Below are 18,112 nucleotides of genomic sequence, written 5' to 3' on the forward strand. Positions count from 1 at the left end.
AGACACATAACCACCTTTGTTTTGGTACGTGGGGCGTGGGACCCACGTGACCGATCGGCACCGTTCCAAAAATACGAAAACCATCAACCATGAACCGGAGAGCACCCGAGCATAGAAATAGCGAGAAAGAAAGAAAAAAAACCAAAAAACCGCACGTAAAATTAAAAAAAACGTAAACAGCCAACGAAAAAGTGGGGTGCAACATGAAGACTTCCCAAGGGGTCAACCATCCTAGTACTACTCTCTCCCAAGCATGCTTAACTGTAGAGTTCTGATGGCATCCGATGCATTAGTGTTGGTATGACCGCACACGAAATACTATCCATGCTTATTACTTTTATGTTTACAAGACGCAGAACATCATTTGTTTTCGTACGCGAGGCGTGGGACCCACGTGAGCGATCGACTCCGTTGCGAAAATCCGAAAACCATCAACATCGAACCGGAGGTCGCCCAAGCATAGAAATAACAAGAAAGAAAGAAAAACAAAAAAACGCACTTAAAACCTAAAAAAACGTAAACGGGCAACTAAAAAGGAGTTGCAACACAAGGACTTCAAAGGGGGTCACCCATCCTAGTACTACTCTCGCCCAATCACGCTTAACTACAGAGTATTGATGGGATCCGGTGTATTAGTGCTATTATGATCGCACCCAAAATACTATCTATGCTTATTACTTTTATGTCTTACAAGATGCAGACACTCCTTTGTTTTCGTACGCTAGGCGTGGGACCCACGTGAGCGATCGTCTTTGTTATGAAAATACGAAAACCATTAACATTGAATCGTAGGCCGCTCGAGCATAGGCATAGCAAGAAAAAAAACAACTTCCAAAAACGCACGTCAAACTTAAAAAAACGTAAACGGGCAACGAAAAAGGGGTGCAACACGAGGACTTCCTCATCCTAGTAATACTCTCTCCCAAGCACGCTTAATTGCGGAGTTCTGATGGGACCCGGTACATTAATGCTGGTATGATCGCACCCGAAATACTATCCATGCTTATTGCTTTTGTTTTTTACAAGACGCAGAACCTCCTTTGTTTTGGTATGCGGGGCGTGGGACCCACGTGACAAATCGGCTTCGTTCCAAAAATACGAAAACCATCAACCATGAACCGGAGGGCACCTGAGCATAGAAATAGCAAGAAAGAAAGAAAAAAAACAAAAAACTGCATATAAAATCTAAAAAAAACGCAAACGGGCAACGAAAAAGGGGGGTGCAACACGAGGACTTCCCAGGGGGTCACCCATCCTAGTAATACTCTCGCCCAAGCACACTTAGCTGTGGAGTTCTGATGGGATCCGGTGCATTAGTGCAGGTATGATCCCACCCGAAAATACTATCCATGTTTATTGTTTTTATTTCTTACAAGACGCAAAATCTGCTTTGTTTTGGTACGCGGGGCGTGGGACCCACGTGACTGATCGGCTCCGTTCCAAAAATACGAAAACCATCAACCATGAACCGGAGGGCACCCGAGCATAGAAATAGCAAGAAAGAAAGAAAAAAAAACAAAAAACCGCACATAAAATCTTAAAAAATGCAAATGGGCAAAGAAAAAGGACCGGGGGGGGGGGGGCAACACTAGGACTTCCCAGGGGGTCATCAATCCTAGTACTGGTCTCACCCAAGCACGCTTAGCTGCGTAGTTCTGATGGGATCCGGTGCATTAGCTGTATGATCGCACCCGAAATACTATCCATGTTTATTGCTTTTATGTCTTACAAGACACAGAACCTCCTTTGTTTTGGTACACGGGGTATGGGACCCACGTGATCGATTGGCTCCGTTCCAAAAATACGAAAACCATCAACCATGAACCGGAGCGCACCTGAGCATAGAAATAGCAAGAAAGAAAGAAAAAAACCAAAAAACCGCACGAAAAATGTAAAACAAACACAAACGGGCAACGAAAAAGGAGGTGCAACACTAGGACTTCCCAGGGGGTCACCCATCCTAGTACTACTCTCTCCCAAGCACGCGTAACTACGGAGTTCTAATGGGATCCAGTGCATTTTTGCTGATATGATCGCACCTGAAATGCTATCCATGTTTATTGCTTTTATGTGTTACAAGAAGCAGAATCTCTTTTGTTTTGGTACGTGCGACGTGGGACCCACGTGACCGATCGGCACCGTTCCAAAAATACGAAAACCATGAACCATGAACCGGAGGGCACCCGAGCATAGAAATAGCAAGAAAGAAAGGAAAAAAACCAAAAAAAAACCATGAACCGGAGGGCACCCGAGCGTAGAAATAGCAAGAAAGAAAGGAAAAAAACCAAAAAACCGCACGTAAAATGTAAAAAAGACACAAACGGACAACGAAAAAGGGGGGTGCAACGCGAGGACATCTCAGGGGGTCACGCATCCTACTACTACTCTAGCCCAAGCACGCTTAACTGCGAAGTTCTGATGGGATCCGGTGCATTAGTTCTGGTATGATCCCACCCGAAATACCATCCATGTTTATTGCTTTTATGTCTTACAAGACGCATAACCTCCTTTGTTTTGGTACGCGCGGCGTGGGACCCACATGAGCGATCGACTCCGTTCCGAAAATATGAAAATCATTAACATCAAACTGGAGGCCTCCCGAGCATACAAATACTCTCGCCGAAGCATTAATGCTGGTATGATCGCACCCGAAATACTATCTATGCTTATTGCTTTTATTTTTTACAAGACACAAAACATCCTTTGTTTTCGTACGCGAGGCGAGGGACCCAAGTGAGCGATCGACTCCGTTACGAAAATACGAAAACCATCAACATTGAACCGGAGATCACCAGAGCATAGAAATAGCAAGAAAGAAAAAAAAAAACGCTTGTAGAACCTAAAAAAAAAGTAAACGGGCAACGAAAAAGGAAGTTCAACACGAGGACTTCAAAGGGGGTCGTCGATCCTAGTACTTTTCGCCCAATCACGCTTAACTACGTAGTCTTGATGGGATCCGGTGTATTAGTGCTATTATGATCGCACCCAAAATACTATCCATGCTTATTACTTTTATGTCTTACAAAATGCAGAAACTCCTTTGTTTTCGTACGCGAGGCGTGGGACCCACGTGAGCGAACGTCTCTGTTATGAAAATACGAAAACCATCAACATTGCACCGGAGGCCGCCCGAGCATAGACATAGCAAGAAAAAAAACGCACGTAAAACTTAAAAAAACGCAAACGGGCAACGATAAAGGGGTGCAACACGAGGACTTCCTCATCCTAGTAATACTCTCGCCCAAGCACGCTTAACTGGGGAGTTCTAATGGGACCCGATGCATTAATGCTGGTATGATCGCACCCGAAATACTATCCATGCTTATTGCTTTTATTTTTTACGAGACGCAAAACCTCCTTTGTTTTGGTACGCGGGGCGTGGGACCCACGTGACCCATCGGCTCCGTTCCAAAAATACAAAAACCATCAACGATGAATCTGAGGGGACCCGAGCGTAGATAAAGCAAGAAAGAAAGAAAAAAAAACCAAAAAATCGCATGTAAAATCTAAAAAAACGCAAATGGGCAACGAAAAGGGGGGGGGGGGAGCAACACGAGGACTTCCCAGGGGTCAACCATCCTAGTACTACTCTCGCCCAAGCATGCTTAACTGCGGAGTTCTGATGGCATCCGGTGCATTAGTGCTGGTATGATCGGACCCGAAATACTATCCATGCTTATTGCTTTTATGTTTTACATGATGAAGAACATCATTTGTTTTCGTACGCGAGGCGTGGGACCCACGTGAACGATCGACTCCGTTCCGAAAATACGAAAACCATCAACATTGATGCGGAGGTTGCCCGAGCATAGAAATAACAAGAAAGAAAAACACAAAAAAAATGCACGTAAAACCTAAAAAAACGTAAACGGGCAACGAAAAAGGAGGTGCAACACAAGGACTTCAAAAGGGGTCACCCATCCTAAAACTACTCTCGCCTAATCACGCTTAACTACGGAGTCTTGATGGGATCCAGTGTATTAGTGCTATTATGATCGCACCCAAAATACTGTCCATGATTATTACTTTGATGTCTTACAAGATGCAGACACTCCTTTGTTTTCGTACGCGAGGCGTGGGACCCACGTGAGTGATTGTCTTTGTTTTGAAAATACGAAAACCATCAACATTGAACCGGAAGCCGCTCGAACATAGACATAGCAAGAAAAAAAAAATAAACGCACGTAAAACTTAAAAAAACGCAAATGGGCAACGAAAAAGGGGTGCAACACAAGGACTTCCTCATCCAAGTAATAATCTCGCCCAAGTACGCTTAACTGCGGAGTTCTAACGGGCCCCGGTGCATTAATGATGTTATGATTGCACCTGAAATACTATCCATGCTTATTTCTTTTATTTTTTACAAGACACAGAACCTCCTTTGTCTTGGTACGCGGGGCGTGGGACCAACGTTAGCGATCGGCTCCGTTCAAAAAATACGAAAGCCATCAACATTGTGCCGGAGGCCGCCTGAGCATAAACATAGTGAGAAAGAAAAAAAAACCGCACGTAAAATCTAAAAAACACAAACGGGCAACGAAAATAAGGGGTGCAACTCGAGTACTTCCTAGGGGATCACCCATGCTAGTACTACTCTCGCCCAAGCACGCTTAACTGCGGAGTTCTGATGGGATCCGATGCATTAGTACTGCTATGATCGCACCCAAAGTACTATCCATGCTTATTTCTTTTATGTCTTACAAGACGCAGAACCTCCTTTGTTTTGGTAAGTGGGGCGTGGGACCCACCAGACCGATCGACTCCATTCCAAAATTACAAAAACCGTCAACCATGAACCGGAGGGCACCCCAACATAGAAATAGCAAGAATGAAAGAAAAAAAAACCAAAAAAATGCACGTAAAATCTAAAAAAAACGCAAATGCGCAACGAAAGGGGGGGGGGGGTTGCAACACGAGGACTTCCCAGGGGGTCAACCATCCTAGTACTACTCTCGCCCAAGCATGCTTAACTGCGAAGTTCTGATGGCATCCGGTGCATTAGTGATGGTATGATCGCACCCGAAATACTATCCATGCTTATTGCTTTTATGTTTTACATGACACAGAACATTATTTGTTTTCGTATGTGAGGCGTGGGACCCACGTGAGCGATCGACTCCGTTCTGAAAATACGAAAACCATCAACATTGAACCGGAGGTCGCCCGAGCATAGAAATACTATCCATGGTATTTGCTTTTATGTTTTACATGATGCAGAACATCATTTGTTTTCGTACGTGAGGTGTGGGACCACGTGAGCGATCGACTCCGTTCTGAAAATACCAAAACCATCAACATTGAACCGGAGGTCGCCCGAGCATAGAAATAACAAGAAAGAAAAAAACAAAAAAAAAACGCATGTAAAACCTAAAAAAACGTAAACGGGCAACAAAAAAGGAGGTGCAACACAAGGACTTCAAATGGGGTCACGCATCCTAATACTACTCTCGCCCAATCACGCTTAACTACGGAGTCTTGATGGGATCCGGTGTATTAGTGCTATTATGATTGCAACCAAAATACTATGCATGTTTATTACTTTTATGTCTTACAAGATGCAGACACTCCTTTGTTTTTGTACGCGAGGCGTGGGACCCACGTGAGCGATCGTCTTTGTTATGAAAGTACAAAAACCATCAACATTGAACCGGAGGCCGCCCGAGCATAGACATAGCAAGAAAGAGAAAAAAAATGCACGTAAAACTTAAAAAAACGCAAACGGGCAACAAAAAAGGGGTGCAACACGAGGACTTCCTCATCCTAGTAATACTCTAGCCCAAGCACGCTTAACTACGGAGTTCTGATGGGCCCCAGTGCATTAATGCTGTTATGATCGCACCCGAAATATTATCCATGCTTATTGCTTTTATTTTTTACAAGACGCAGAACCTCCTTTGTTTTGGTACGCGGGTGTAGAGTATATTTGTGTTGCGTCTTGGGCTAAGTGTTTTGTAATCCGGATTGGGCATGTCCATCCGTGTCTATCTAGATTGGTTACGTAGTTATCTAGATTGATTGCTAGGGTTATAGTATATATATGCACGCATGTATGCGTATATTAATAAGTTTTTCATTACATTGATTTTTGTAACCTTGAACGCCTCTACAGATTGAAGTTCTTTATCAAGCTCTTCTGAGGTGTTATTGCATTAATCATTCGACACATTCAGTGCAATACTTGTGTTCTTATTACGTTCTTATTTTATATCTTGTTTAGAATCATACGATCCTAATAGAACTTTGTGCTAACAATTGGTATCAAAGCAGGAGACTGTGTGATCAATACACATTCCTTCTGTATACGTAATTCTTTAGGGTTTCCGCTTTTATCATATAAATAGAAGCCATCGTCTTCATATCGACGATAACTCTATTTTTGATAAAACCCTAATCTCAAGTTTACAGGTTTGATTCTGAGCAGTTCACCATGTCTCAAGAAGATTCACATACAAACCCAATTAACATCTCAAACAACATCGGATCAACAACAAGAGTACCCATACTTTATACTCAAGACTACGAAGTATGGGCTCATCACTTTGAAGAGTACGTGGTTGGATCGGAAGACAATGGCTATCTCATCTGGGAAGCTATCACTCTTGGACCGTTTGTACATTCGGAGACAAACACAATCGTTAAGACGCAAAAAAATTACAACAAGTTGGTGACAGATGTTCAAAAGATGCCACAGGATGAGAAGGACAAGATCTTGTGTAACGTAAAAGCCATGCGGATGATAAGATTCGCCCTGCAATCTGACACCTTTCGGCTTGTAGGTTCATGCACAACTGCTAAAGAGATTTGGGATAGGCTGAAGGAACTTTACTCAACTGATGAAGATCTGGAACACTCCATTCAAACTCTGTTGCTATCAGAATTTGGAGTTTTCGAACAGAAACCTGAAGAGAAGCTTGTACAGACCTTTGATCGATTAAATCATCTCTTAAGTAAGATGATCAAGCATGGGATAGAGAGGAAGCTGATCGAGCAGAAAGTAACGTTCATGAATGAGCTGAGACCAGAATGGATGTCGGTGGTTTCCACTGTGAAGGCGCATGAACAGTTCAAATCGTACTCGCTGGCAAAACTAGTAGGGATAATGAAGTCCCATGAAAGTGTTGTAACTAAGGAAGCGAAAGTGGTCTCTGGTATGGGATCGTTGGCCCTTGTTTCTAAGGGAAAAAGTATTGCTGAAAAAGAAGAAGAAGAGTCAGACATGTCAGAGTGCGAGCTCACAAGTGAGGAATATGCCTTGATGATCACAAATCCAAAGAAATTCGCAAAGAGAAAATTTCCTACCAACAAGAACCGAAACTGGCAGGGAAGCTACAGTTCTGAGAAGATGAAGGATGAACCGAAAGTCTCATCTCAAAAGGATGAAGAGAAAAAGGAGAAGACACTTGCAGGAGACTCTGGATACGACTGCAACTATTTTCACGACAAAAACCATTTTGCCAAATATTGCATGTTGAGAAAGATGGATGAGAAGAGAGAGGGTGAAGATGACGAAGCATATTATATGCGCAAATTAGAAGAAGTCAAAAAGAAAAAGGCGTCCAACAGCTCAATGAATGCCTTAATCTTACATGAGAACGCTGAGGAAGATGAGTTCGGTGGCGTAGAAGTATGGTCAACCGACTCTGAAGACGAAGAGGTTAGAAGACCGACTCATGGAAAGGCGAATGTGGCAAAGAATGAAGGTTCGGGTGGAAAATGTTTTATCGTCATTGCTGGTCCATCAACCGAGAGTGCAGATTCGGAACCGAACCTAGCTGAAAATAAGTGTTTTGTGGCCAAGCCAGTGAGTGAGAAGATCAACGACTACGATCGATTGATCAAAAAGGTACATTCTATTCTTGAGTCTCTTAAAATTTCAAAAACTTATTATCAAGAAGAATTAAATGAATTAAACTCTAAATTCTCTAACCTAAGTAGTAGCCTCATGCAAACCATCTTAGCAAATTCTAACCTAACTGACCAACTCGGCAGGGTGTCTTCAAGAAGTGAGGAGAGGAGAATCTGGATTGAGCTGAAGGAAGCAGAGTTAGTTAGGGCTAGGGATGAAAGTATTAATTTGCAAAGAGACAATTTAAAGTTATTAAAAAAAGAAATGTTTTTTTTTGATTGCTAAGCGTCTTTATACTAATATTGCTCAATTACATTTAAATTGTGAAATTGGTAAGAAAATTCATAAGATGATTTTGCCCTTTCTTGAATTTAAAGAAGATGAAGTTATAGCAGAATGTGAATCAGAAGTGTCCTATGAAGAAACGTCAATGTCGTATAGGCTAAGTTTGGATAAGATAGAAACTTTCATTGATTCTAAGGAACATAAAAGTATGTTAAAAGATATCTTAGAAGAAAATGATAGGCTAAAGATTAAAACTGAAACTATACATACATTCGACTTGTCAAATGCTAAAATTGTTAAGGATAATAAAATAAACTTAGATAATTCGTCTGAATTTGATGCGGAAAGCGAGATTAGTGAAATCTCAGTAGAAGATGAGGTTGATTGTTTTAAGTTTATGAAAAATGAAACCGAGAGTGAAAAACCTCTAATATCAGAAAATTCGGTTGATTTTGCTCGTCTATCAAAAGAATAGAAACCAAAACTCAAGGAAAAAGCTTTGGTTTATCAAAAGGTCTAGACTGTGCCAAATCAGGTTTATGCTACGACTGGAGTCACTCAAAAGCAGATGGCAGAATTAAGAACAATAGTTGACAAAGATAATGCTGCAGGTTGCGAAGACTATTTCTGGTATGCTCCTATTGATAACACAGACGAAACTGTGGGACTATCGGAGAAAACCACATGGAGATTCAAGGGTAGATACATACGAGAACCTCTCAACAAACCCTCCAGTTTCGATATTCCAAGCACAAGTGGAACCAAAGATGTTCCTAAAGAACCGATGGTTGAACCTGATGTTCCTATCAAGAGGGAAGAACCGAAATTTATGCTCAAGAGAGAGGAAGCACCAGAAGTTCAAACTAAGTCACCTGCAACCCACCAGAAACAGAAAGCAAAGGTAAGCTTCAATATTCACAAATCTCAGAAGGAGCTGGCTGAACAGAAATGCCTGAGAAATCGAAGATACGCCACGAATCTGAATGAACGTAAAAGGCATTGGAATTCTCAAAATCCCAACTAAGAGATTCCCAGGAAAGAATCCATGGGCAAGGGAAAGGAAAAGATGAAGTAAAACTTTAGTCGAAATTCCTATTATTCTAAATCCCAAGACCGAAAGTCTAGTCTCAGTCCTGAACCCACTTTCGGTCCTCGACCCACTTTCGGTCCTCTATCCAGATTCGGTCCTAACACCAGATTCGATTCTAATCCTAGTTATGGAACCTCCAAGTCCCAAGATAAAAAAATTCTTTAAAGGACATCAAAGGAAAAGGAAAGCTAGTGTTAGATTCTGAGAAGGAAAATAAGAAACCCTCTACTAAACCTAGGAATCAAACGAAAAACACTAAACCATCAAAAGCAACACCAAATGATACACTAAAATTTAAAGAAGATAAATCAAAAATCAAGGTGTATAGAATTAAAAGAAAAGATCAAACAACTCTAATTAAACGAACTTATTTGGTTGATGCTTCTATTGTAATTCCTTTCTTTGTGAAAAACTCACAAGGACCCAAGAAACTTTGGGTTCCTAAATCTGCTTGAATTTATACGTAATCAGTGACGAGCAGTACATAGATAGTGGCTGCTCGCGTCACATGACAGGAAGGAAGGATGAGCTAAGGGAGTTTCGGTCCCTGAAAGATGGTGGGTCTGTGAAGTTTGGAATCAATTCCTATGGGACAATCAAAGGATACGACATGATAACTAATGGAGATTTCTCAATCATAAAGGTGGCTTATGTGGAAGGATTGCAACACAATCTCATAAGTGTATCACAATTAGTAGTGGGCACAGGTTTGAAGGTATCATTCGATGATGAGGGGTCTGAGATAATCGAAAAACAATCTAATAAGGTTCTGCTCAAATCTACGTGGAAGGGAGAGATGTACCCTCTAAATATTAATCCAATACGAGGGACACCAGCTATATGTATTCTGTCAAAGGCAAACACTAATGAAAGCTAGTTATGGCATCGACGACTATCACACCTAAATTTCAAAGATATCAACAAATTGGTGATTGGAGATCATGTTCGAGGCCTTCCTCTTCTCAAGTTCGATAAGGAGCATTTATGCGCATCATGTGAAATGGGTAAGCAAAGCCGAAAAAGCCACCCAACACGCATCAATACTAAGATAGTGGAAGCACTTGAACTGTTACACATTGATTTGTGTGGACCTTCTGCTATAGAGAGCATCGGTGGAAGTATGTACATTCTTGTTATTGTAGATGACTTTTCCCGCTTCACTTGGGTTTTCTTTCTTAAACAGAAATCAGATGCAACTCCCAAGCTGAAGGTGTTCATCAAGCAAGTGGAAGTGCAATTAAGGAAGATAGTCAGAAACATCAGAAGTGATAATGGACTAGAATTCAAGAACAAGGACTTTGAAGACTTTCTGGCTGATAAGGGGATAACTCACAATTTTTTGGCCCCCTATACACCACTGCAGAATGGGATCGTTGAAAGACGAAACCGTTCTCTATGTGAAGCATCCAGAACCATGCTTAGTTATGCTTCTCTACCTTTATATTTATGGGCTGATGCCATCGTTGCTGCTTGTTATACTCAGAATCGATCTCTGCTCAACAAGAGATTCTCCATAACTCCTTATGAGATCTTAAATAATAGGAAACCAAACGTCAAATTTTTCAATATTTTCGGTTCACGATGCTATATTTTTAACTCTAAAGAGAACCGAAATAAGTTTGATGTTAAAGCTGATGAAGGCATATTTCTGGGTTACTTTCTGTCATCAAAAGCATATAGGGTGCTGAATAAGAGTTCCAAAAAAATTGAAGAAACTTATTATGTTACTTTTGATGGCAATTATATGAAGAAGGTTCAAACGACTGACAATGTTTCAGGAGACATATTCCCAGAATCTGGACAGGTCTCGGTTCCAATATCCAACCTGTTTGAGGAATACATTTGGTTGTTCGATGAACCAGAAAAATCAATTCATTCGGAGGCAATAACAGCAGACAAAAAAGTAGACAATCTCAAGAAGGTCATAGACGAAGCCACTAAAGAGATGGAAAGTGAACCACCAAGTCCTAAGTCATCCAAAGGCTCTCCAAGTAAAGCTTCTACGTTCCAGGGGGAGAGCTCAACCACTCCAAAGACAACTGAAGTTTCTGTTGAAGGGGAGAATCCAAGTTCATCCCCAACATCTAAAAGTATCAATGATAAAGGTACAACTGATCCAAAACTCACAAGTGAAAATCCAATCGAGGGGGAGACACCCACTTCAACAAGCAATACAAACTCTGATGATGACAGAGACTTCACTTCGCCAGTCGAGGGGGAGAAGGAAAAATTAAGTGATAGTTCTACTGACGAAGGCGAAGGTGATCCGTCAGATGTTGAAATAGAAGTAGAAGCTAAATTACATCCAGAATATGATCCAAGCTATCCTCCATTAGTAAAATGGACAAAGGACCATCCCAAAGAGCAAATTATTGGTGAAACTTCCGAAAATGTTCTTACTCGGTCTCAACTGAAGGCGAAACAAACTGCATTATTCTCTAAAATGGAATTTTGTATGTTTAATTCGTTTATCTCCAAGATAGAGCCGAAAACTGTAAATGTTGGACTTGATCATTCTGATTGGGTTCAAGCAATGCAGGATGAGCTCAACGAGTTCGAACGCAACAGAGTTTGGAGGTTGATTCCCACACCGAAAGATGCCTTTGTTGTCGGCCTAAAATGGGTGTTTAGAAATAAGCTGGACAAGGAGGGGAATATCATTCGTAACAAGGCTCGGTTGGTAGTAAAAGGTTATTGTCAAGAATAAGGGATAGATTATGAAGAAACCTTTGCTCCAGTTGCAAGGTTGGAATCTGTTAGAATCTTTCTTGCATATGCTGCTCAGAAGAACTTCGAAGTCTTCCAAATGGATGTCAAATGCGCTTTCTTGAATGGAGAATTGGAAGAAACCATCTATGTTGAACAACCGCCTGGTTTTGTGAATGAAAGATACCCCGATCACTGCTATGTGCTGGATAAAGCTGTCTATTAGCTAAAACAAGCACCGAGAGCCTGGTATGAAACACTAACTCGCTTCTTAAAAATGTCAAAATGTAAACAAGGTTCGGTTGACCCAACCTTCTTTCGTAAGAAGGAAGGCGAACATTTGATGATTGTTCAGATTTATGTTGATGATATCATATTCGGCTCCACGAATCCTAGCTTAACAGTTGAATTCAGGAAGTTGATGGAGACTAAATTTGAAATGAGCGCAATGGGTCAAATTAACTTTTTCCTTGGTTTAAATATTAGACAGGGACCAGAAGGTATTTTTATAAACCAGGAGGCATACACCAAGAACTTACTAACGAAATTTGGAATGAAGGGTGATTCAAAAGTGAAAGTTCCTATGGCATTCGACACTAAACTAACCCTATCTCTGGAGAAACTTGCTGTGGACATAACACTTTATCGACAAATGATAGGGTCTCTTATGTATCTGACAACTACTAGACTAGATATTATGTTTTCTGTTTGTTACTATTCCAGGTTTCAAGCCAATCCAAGAGAACCTCATATGCTTGCTGTGAAGAATATTTTTCGATATCTGAAGAAAACTTCATCTCTCGGTCTCTGGTACCCTGCCAAATCAGGATTCTTCATTCAAGCATTTTCTGATGCTGATTTAGGAGGATGTGGACTGGACAGAAAAAGTACTACAGGTGGATGCCAATTTCTTGATGGAAAACTTGTGAGTTGGCAATCCAAGAAACAAAACCTGTGTTTCATTGTCCACAGCCGAAGCTGAATACATCGCTGCTGCATCTTGTACCTCAGAAGTGGTTTGGATTTAAAGTCAATTAAGGGACTATGGATTAAGTATGAAAAAGATTCCTCTCTACTGCGACTCTGAAAGTGCAATAAAGATTTGTCATAATCCAGTGCAACACTCAAAAACTAAGCACGTTGCACTTAGGTATCATTCCATCAAGGATCATGTAGAAGACGGAAATGTGGAAGTTCACTTTGTTCGATCTGCTGATCAACTGGCTGACATCTTTACTAAAGCCTTACCCGAAGAAACCTTTAACAAAATCTTACAAGGCTTGGGCATGATGGAAGGAGAGTCGGTACCGAATCTTCAAATCTATCATTAAAAATTAGACAACCGAAATGGACAGACCGCTCGGTCTATTTCGGCTCTCGAATTTTAGGGAACAGAAATGGACAGACCGCTCTATCTATCTCTGCTCCATGATTTTCTGGAACAAAAATGAACTGAATGGTCGATCTATTTCACTTCTCTCAGATAAGGTTTCGGTTGTATATTTTGTGCATATCTTTGGTTTGGTTTTAACTTTAAATATTTTATCTTTCTGTTTTTATTCTTTTTCAGAAAATTTCAAAAATCCAAAAATATTTTATCTTTCTGTTTTTATTCTTTTTCAGAAAATTTCAAAAATCCAAAAACATTTTATATTTTTTGTTTTAGTATTACTTTATCTATCTCAATTATTTGTTTGGTGTTTCTCTTTATTTTTATTAGGCTAAATGGGTAACAAGAACAACCAACTGTGGATCTAAGGCAGGTATGATTTAATTTCAACATGAACTAGTTAAGGGTCCCTAGAAGCATGCTGCTGCATGTCGTCTTAAGCCTCTGCGATCTTGAGTAGGCCTTAATAATTCGATCTATACCTATCGTTTCTTCCAAATCAGGCTAATTTATGCTACTCGGTCTAGAGCTACCTTACTCTTCTCATATGAGTTAAGAGTTTCTCTGCTTTGTCACGATTATCTAGCAGAAGGTACATTCGGTCCTTAAACCACCACTTTACATTCTCCATATACTTTCGGTTCACCAACATAACCCTGGAGACTCTCGGTCTTTACCACTGAGGTTTATGGTTACACAACATCTGTGTTTATGATCTTAGATACATATACCATGTGCTGAGTGAAACCCAAAATCCAACACCAAAAATGAACTGACAGTGAATTATACATTCAACATTTTACTGGTTACCAAAGGAAATCTCTTTTTATTTTTGAGAGATCTTTATGAAATTGTCTACAACCAAGGCATTTCTTCCCAAAAAGATCCTTTTATTTTTTTTTGAGATTTTCGATTCTAATATAGTCACTAAAATAAAATATCCAACCTACCTGTTCAGCAGAGCACATCGTTCTCACAGGTACTTCTTCCAACGATCGGTTTTATGTTAAAACTCGAAGTTCGGTTGAACACAAGCTACCCTGAACCTATTATTAAAAGAAGCCTTTCAATGTTTCTTAACAAACAGTTGATCGTATATTTCGGGAAACCACACAAGCACTTCAAGTCTATCTTGACTTTGAAGGAAGTAATTCTTGCCCGGAATCCTCTGCTTTATGTCTCACAGACATCACTCACATCCTATACACATTTAATTTATTTCTTTCTCTTTGTCACACTTATGCACGAAAATTTTATTTTCCAACATTCTAGGTATTGTTTGGATTGAGTTTTCGTTATTCATCGTAACCAAACAAGGAGATATATGGAATTTCAAACGCCAATTAAAGATAAGATTTAGGCGCGTGAATTTGATCTGTTTCTAAACCCATGTGCGCTGACGTAGTCCTGGGAGTAACCATACTGTCACGCATCATGCTTTTTCAGGCGACGTTTTAGTAACCTCATCATCACGATTTTCTCTCTCCAGTAAACGGTATATAAAGGGTTGAATGGGTTATTTGTCATTTACCAGTCTTAATTCTCTCAACGTAAACAACAAGTAAACACTATTCATCTTCTTCTTCATTGATCAATGGCGACTTCTTCATCTGCACATGATCAGACCGCATCATCTTCTTTGCTCACCATAAAATCTAACCAAAACATGATCATTGAACTTACTCCGTTTTTATATGATCCATACATGTTACAGGTTGTGGAATGCTTGAAATATTCCCCCTGGTTTTAGCCCTAACCCAGGTCGAAGCCGTTCCAATGTCGCTCTTATCACAAGTTTATTCTTCAGCAACATATGACAAGAACAAGGATCACATCTACTTCACCATCCACAATAAGAAATCTTCAATTTCAAAAGTGAAGTTCTGTTCACTCCTGGGGCTTGCAGTCGATTCCTCCATTATCTCACCAGATTTCATCACGACGTCCCAACTGTTCTCCATGATGTATGAAATGGGGTACACGGATGTGCTTACAATGATAACAAAGGTGAAGAAATCCTTTCTACCATCCCACTGGAATGGTTTATTAACCCTGTTAATTAAGGGTTTGGCCGAACAAAGTGGTGGTTCCGATACCACCAGCAAGGGGTTTCTTACTCTTCTTTATGGCCTCTACAATGGGATCAATCTCGATTACGGCTCCATCATCTGGTCTCAAGTGGTGCAGAGTCTAAACACTTCGACACGCCATTCAGAAATCTCTTGTGGCTGTTTTTGGACTCTGATTACTAAGAAGGGTATCGATTCATTGGAGGTTCCAATCATGAAGGATGCTCTCCTTGCTACAGTCGCAACCTTCCATATGAAGAAAATTATTATTTCAGATCCAAGTAAGTTTCTTCACTATGGAATGATTCCTGAAACAATGTATATATGTGTTTCAGAATAGATCAACGTCTTGGCCGATTATAGAAAACTACATCATTTTGGACTGAGGGTTCTAACTCCAGAGTAGCAAGCTACCCTAGACGCATTGGAGAAACCAATCAACCGAGGCAAGAAACCTACAAAGAAAGAGGAACCTGAGGAAACAAAGGCCAAGTCCTCTAAGCGAAAATCCGATGAAGGGGACTCTTCTAAACCGCAAAAGAAGAAGATAAAGAAGATGGCTTGTAGGCCAAGACAACGCACTCCTCCAAGAATAGAACCTGATGCTGAAAAACCTGAGGAAGAGGAAGTACATCATGACTCGCCCCGAGAGCTCACTCCTCCATGCTCCCCAACTCCACCAGAATCTCCACAACAAACAACACTTCCAACTCCTCCTCTATCACCACAACAAAAAGTTGACCTCTCTGCTCTTGCTGATACTCCACCAGTTATCATTCCAACAACCGCTATGCCACCTTCATCACCAAGTGCTTCTGTTCTTATCTCAACTATACCATTATCAACTCCACTTGTAACTGAATCTACCACAACTACCATTCGCAAACCCACAGTAGAAGTCAATGTATCTGATACAGGGGCTACTACTGTGACTGAACCTCCAGTCATCAACTTACCACCTTCACCAACCCAATCCTCCGATTCTGCAGCCACTCTTGGGGGAGATGATTAGGATTGAATCCCCTTATCGAATTCCATCTGAAGATATAGCTAATGCTTCTATCACAAGTCAGCAGATCCAAGACATTCATGAAAAGCTGATAAACTGCTTGCTGATAGCAAAGCTTATGGTGGAGTGGTTATTAAAGCTTTTCTGGAGACGACTCTTCAACAATACATGGATGTCATTGATAAATCTACAGCGGCTATGAATGAGTCTGCTTCTACTTGTCAGAAGGCCACCAAGGAAGTTTCTAAGATTGTTCATACAACTCAGATTTTCCTTGACTCTTTAAAATCTCATGCTGACACCAATGCTGCAAAATATCAAGCTTCAGTGGATTCCTTCTCCAAGTCTCTTCGTGAAGAAACTAACAAATTTCAAGCTGTTCGTACTGAGCTTCAAATAGAAACCACCTCCTTTTTACACTTCGTGGACTCTCGGTTTGATGCTCTAACTACAAATCTAGCAACTGAGAGTGCCCTGAAGGAGAATCTAGTCAAACAGCAGGCAACTATTGACATACAGAAGGTGCAGCTCGCCCTAGCAGAGAAGGAAATCTATATGTTAAAAACTCAAAGGGCGGTGTACAAAAGTTGTGCAGGAGATGTTAAGGATATGCTGACCAGCATGCTGGAAGCTCATGATCCTATCCTAACCTTGACAATACGAAAACATCTTCAATCCAAACTCCTACCTACTATTTCCATAATTAGCGAGATGAAGGGTGTTTCGGAGGGGTTCATACCTCCAAAACAAGGGGGAGAGGGTGGTGCACAACAGGTAAAAACAGAACCGAAGGTTCATTTAGCTTCGGTTTCTGAGCAAAAGCTGAAACAGAAAGAGATTCATATTCCAACTGATAGTAATACAGAAGAAGAGACTATTGCAGATGCTCTCAAGAGGAAGAAGAGAGATAGAGAGTTGGATGAAACCATGAAAGTGGCCAGAGAGGCTGAAGAAAGAGAGAAGAAGAATAAGGAAGTTGAAGAGGCCTTGCAGTGCAAGAAGGCTCTTTTTCCGAAATGGGACAGAGATACACTTATCAATCAGGCGACTGAGTTTCCATCTGTCTATTGGTTGGAACCAGTTGCTTCGTTTGACTGTGAAAACTCTAGAGACTTGCAGTTTGACATGCCCATAACCAGAAAAGCATTCACTTTCCATTGCTTTGAGGCAACTACTGAGGTCCCATATCCACATTCTAAGGTTGACAGAGAGCTGATAGATTTTTATTTGAAGAATGGTCAACCGCAGTACTTGACGTGGAGCGCACAGAAAATTACTAAAGTCAAGGTACTAAAACCTTTATCTACAGGGAGATTTATCAATGTCAATTTCAAGATCAACCGTGGTTCAGCAAACATGGAGTCTTTTATCTCTCTGGCAGATCTTCCCAACCTTAATCTACACGATTGGATTCTGCAATACAACATTCTACTCTCTAATCCCAGGGAGTATGAGCCAATTCTTGAACACATTAAAAGAATGTTGGCCTCCTATATTCATGAGCTAGCAACCATGGATCAGGAGATAGCTAAGGTTATGAACAGAAAGCCTACTGTGAAGTCGACGTCTAAGCGTAGTGATGTGAACAAAATGAAATTGGGGCAAATTGATTCAACAAATCTGACAGTTATGTTCACTAAAGGTGATAGACACAAGTTTCTGTTCGCTTTGGTCGATAAGCATCTGTTTTCAATAGATTGCTTGGAGCATATCATAA

General features: G+C 40.7%; 5 non-coding genes and 8 pseudogenes across 5 annotated transcripts; all 13 read right to left on the bottom strand.

Moving 5' to 3' along the window:
* Positions 1-193: 193 nt before the first annotated feature.
* LOC145027747 (5S ribosomal RNA) lies at positions 194-312 on the bottom strand (annotated as a pseudogene).
* A 224-nt stretch (positions 313-536) lies between these two features.
* Positions 537-655, bottom strand: LOC145027723 (5S ribosomal RNA; annotated as a pseudogene).
* A 224-nt stretch (positions 656-879) lies between these two features.
* Positions 880-987, bottom strand: LOC145027727 (5S ribosomal RNA; annotated as a pseudogene).
* Positions 988-1,217: 230 nt separating this feature from the next.
* LOC145027235 (5S ribosomal RNA) lies at positions 1,218-1,336 on the bottom strand. The gene has a single exon (XR_013675166.1). It is a non-coding gene; the product is annotated as a 5S ribosomal RNA (ribosomal RNA).
* Positions 1,337-1,922: 586 nt separating this feature from the next.
* LOC145027627 (5S ribosomal RNA) lies at positions 1,923-2,041 on the bottom strand. The gene has a single exon (XR_013675535.1). It is a non-coding gene; the product is annotated as a 5S ribosomal RNA (ribosomal RNA).
* A 296-nt stretch (positions 2,042-2,337) lies between these two features.
* LOC145027693 (5S ribosomal RNA) lies at positions 2,338-2,456 on the bottom strand (annotated as a pseudogene).
* Positions 2,457-3,198: 742 nt separating this feature from the next.
* LOC145027739 (5S ribosomal RNA) lies at positions 3,199-3,306 on the bottom strand (annotated as a pseudogene).
* A 236-nt stretch (positions 3,307-3,542) lies between these two features.
* On the bottom strand, positions 3,543-3,660 carry LOC145027625 (5S ribosomal RNA). The gene has a single exon (XR_013675533.1). It is a non-coding gene; the product is annotated as a 5S ribosomal RNA (ribosomal RNA).
* Positions 3,661-3,884: 224 nt separating this feature from the next.
* LOC145027742 (5S ribosomal RNA) lies at positions 3,885-4,003 on the bottom strand (annotated as a pseudogene).
* Positions 4,004-4,546: 543 nt separating this feature from the next.
* On the bottom strand, positions 4,547-4,665 carry LOC145027577 (5S ribosomal RNA). Its single transcript, XR_013675489.1, has one exon. It is a non-coding gene; the product is annotated as a 5S ribosomal RNA (ribosomal RNA).
* Positions 4,666-4,902: 237 nt separating this feature from the next.
* LOC145027610 (5S ribosomal RNA) lies at positions 4,903-5,021 on the bottom strand. Its single transcript, XR_013675521.1, has one exon. It is a non-coding gene; the product is annotated as a 5S ribosomal RNA (ribosomal RNA).
* Positions 5,022-5,397: 376 nt separating this feature from the next.
* On the bottom strand, positions 5,398-5,516 carry LOC145027758 (5S ribosomal RNA; annotated as a pseudogene).
* Positions 5,517-5,733: 217 nt separating this feature from the next.
* LOC145027771 (5S ribosomal RNA) lies at positions 5,734-5,841 on the bottom strand (annotated as a pseudogene).
* Positions 5,842-18,112: the final 12,271 nt, after the last annotated feature.

This window comes from Lactuca saligna, chromosome 1, assembly GCF_052625555.1.
Source record: "Lactuca saligna cultivar CGN05327 chromosome 1, ASM5262555v1, whole genome shotgun sequence".
Classification (NCBI taxonomy): domain Eukaryota; kingdom Viridiplantae; phylum Streptophyta; class Magnoliopsida; order Asterales; family Asteraceae; genus Lactuca; species Lactuca saligna.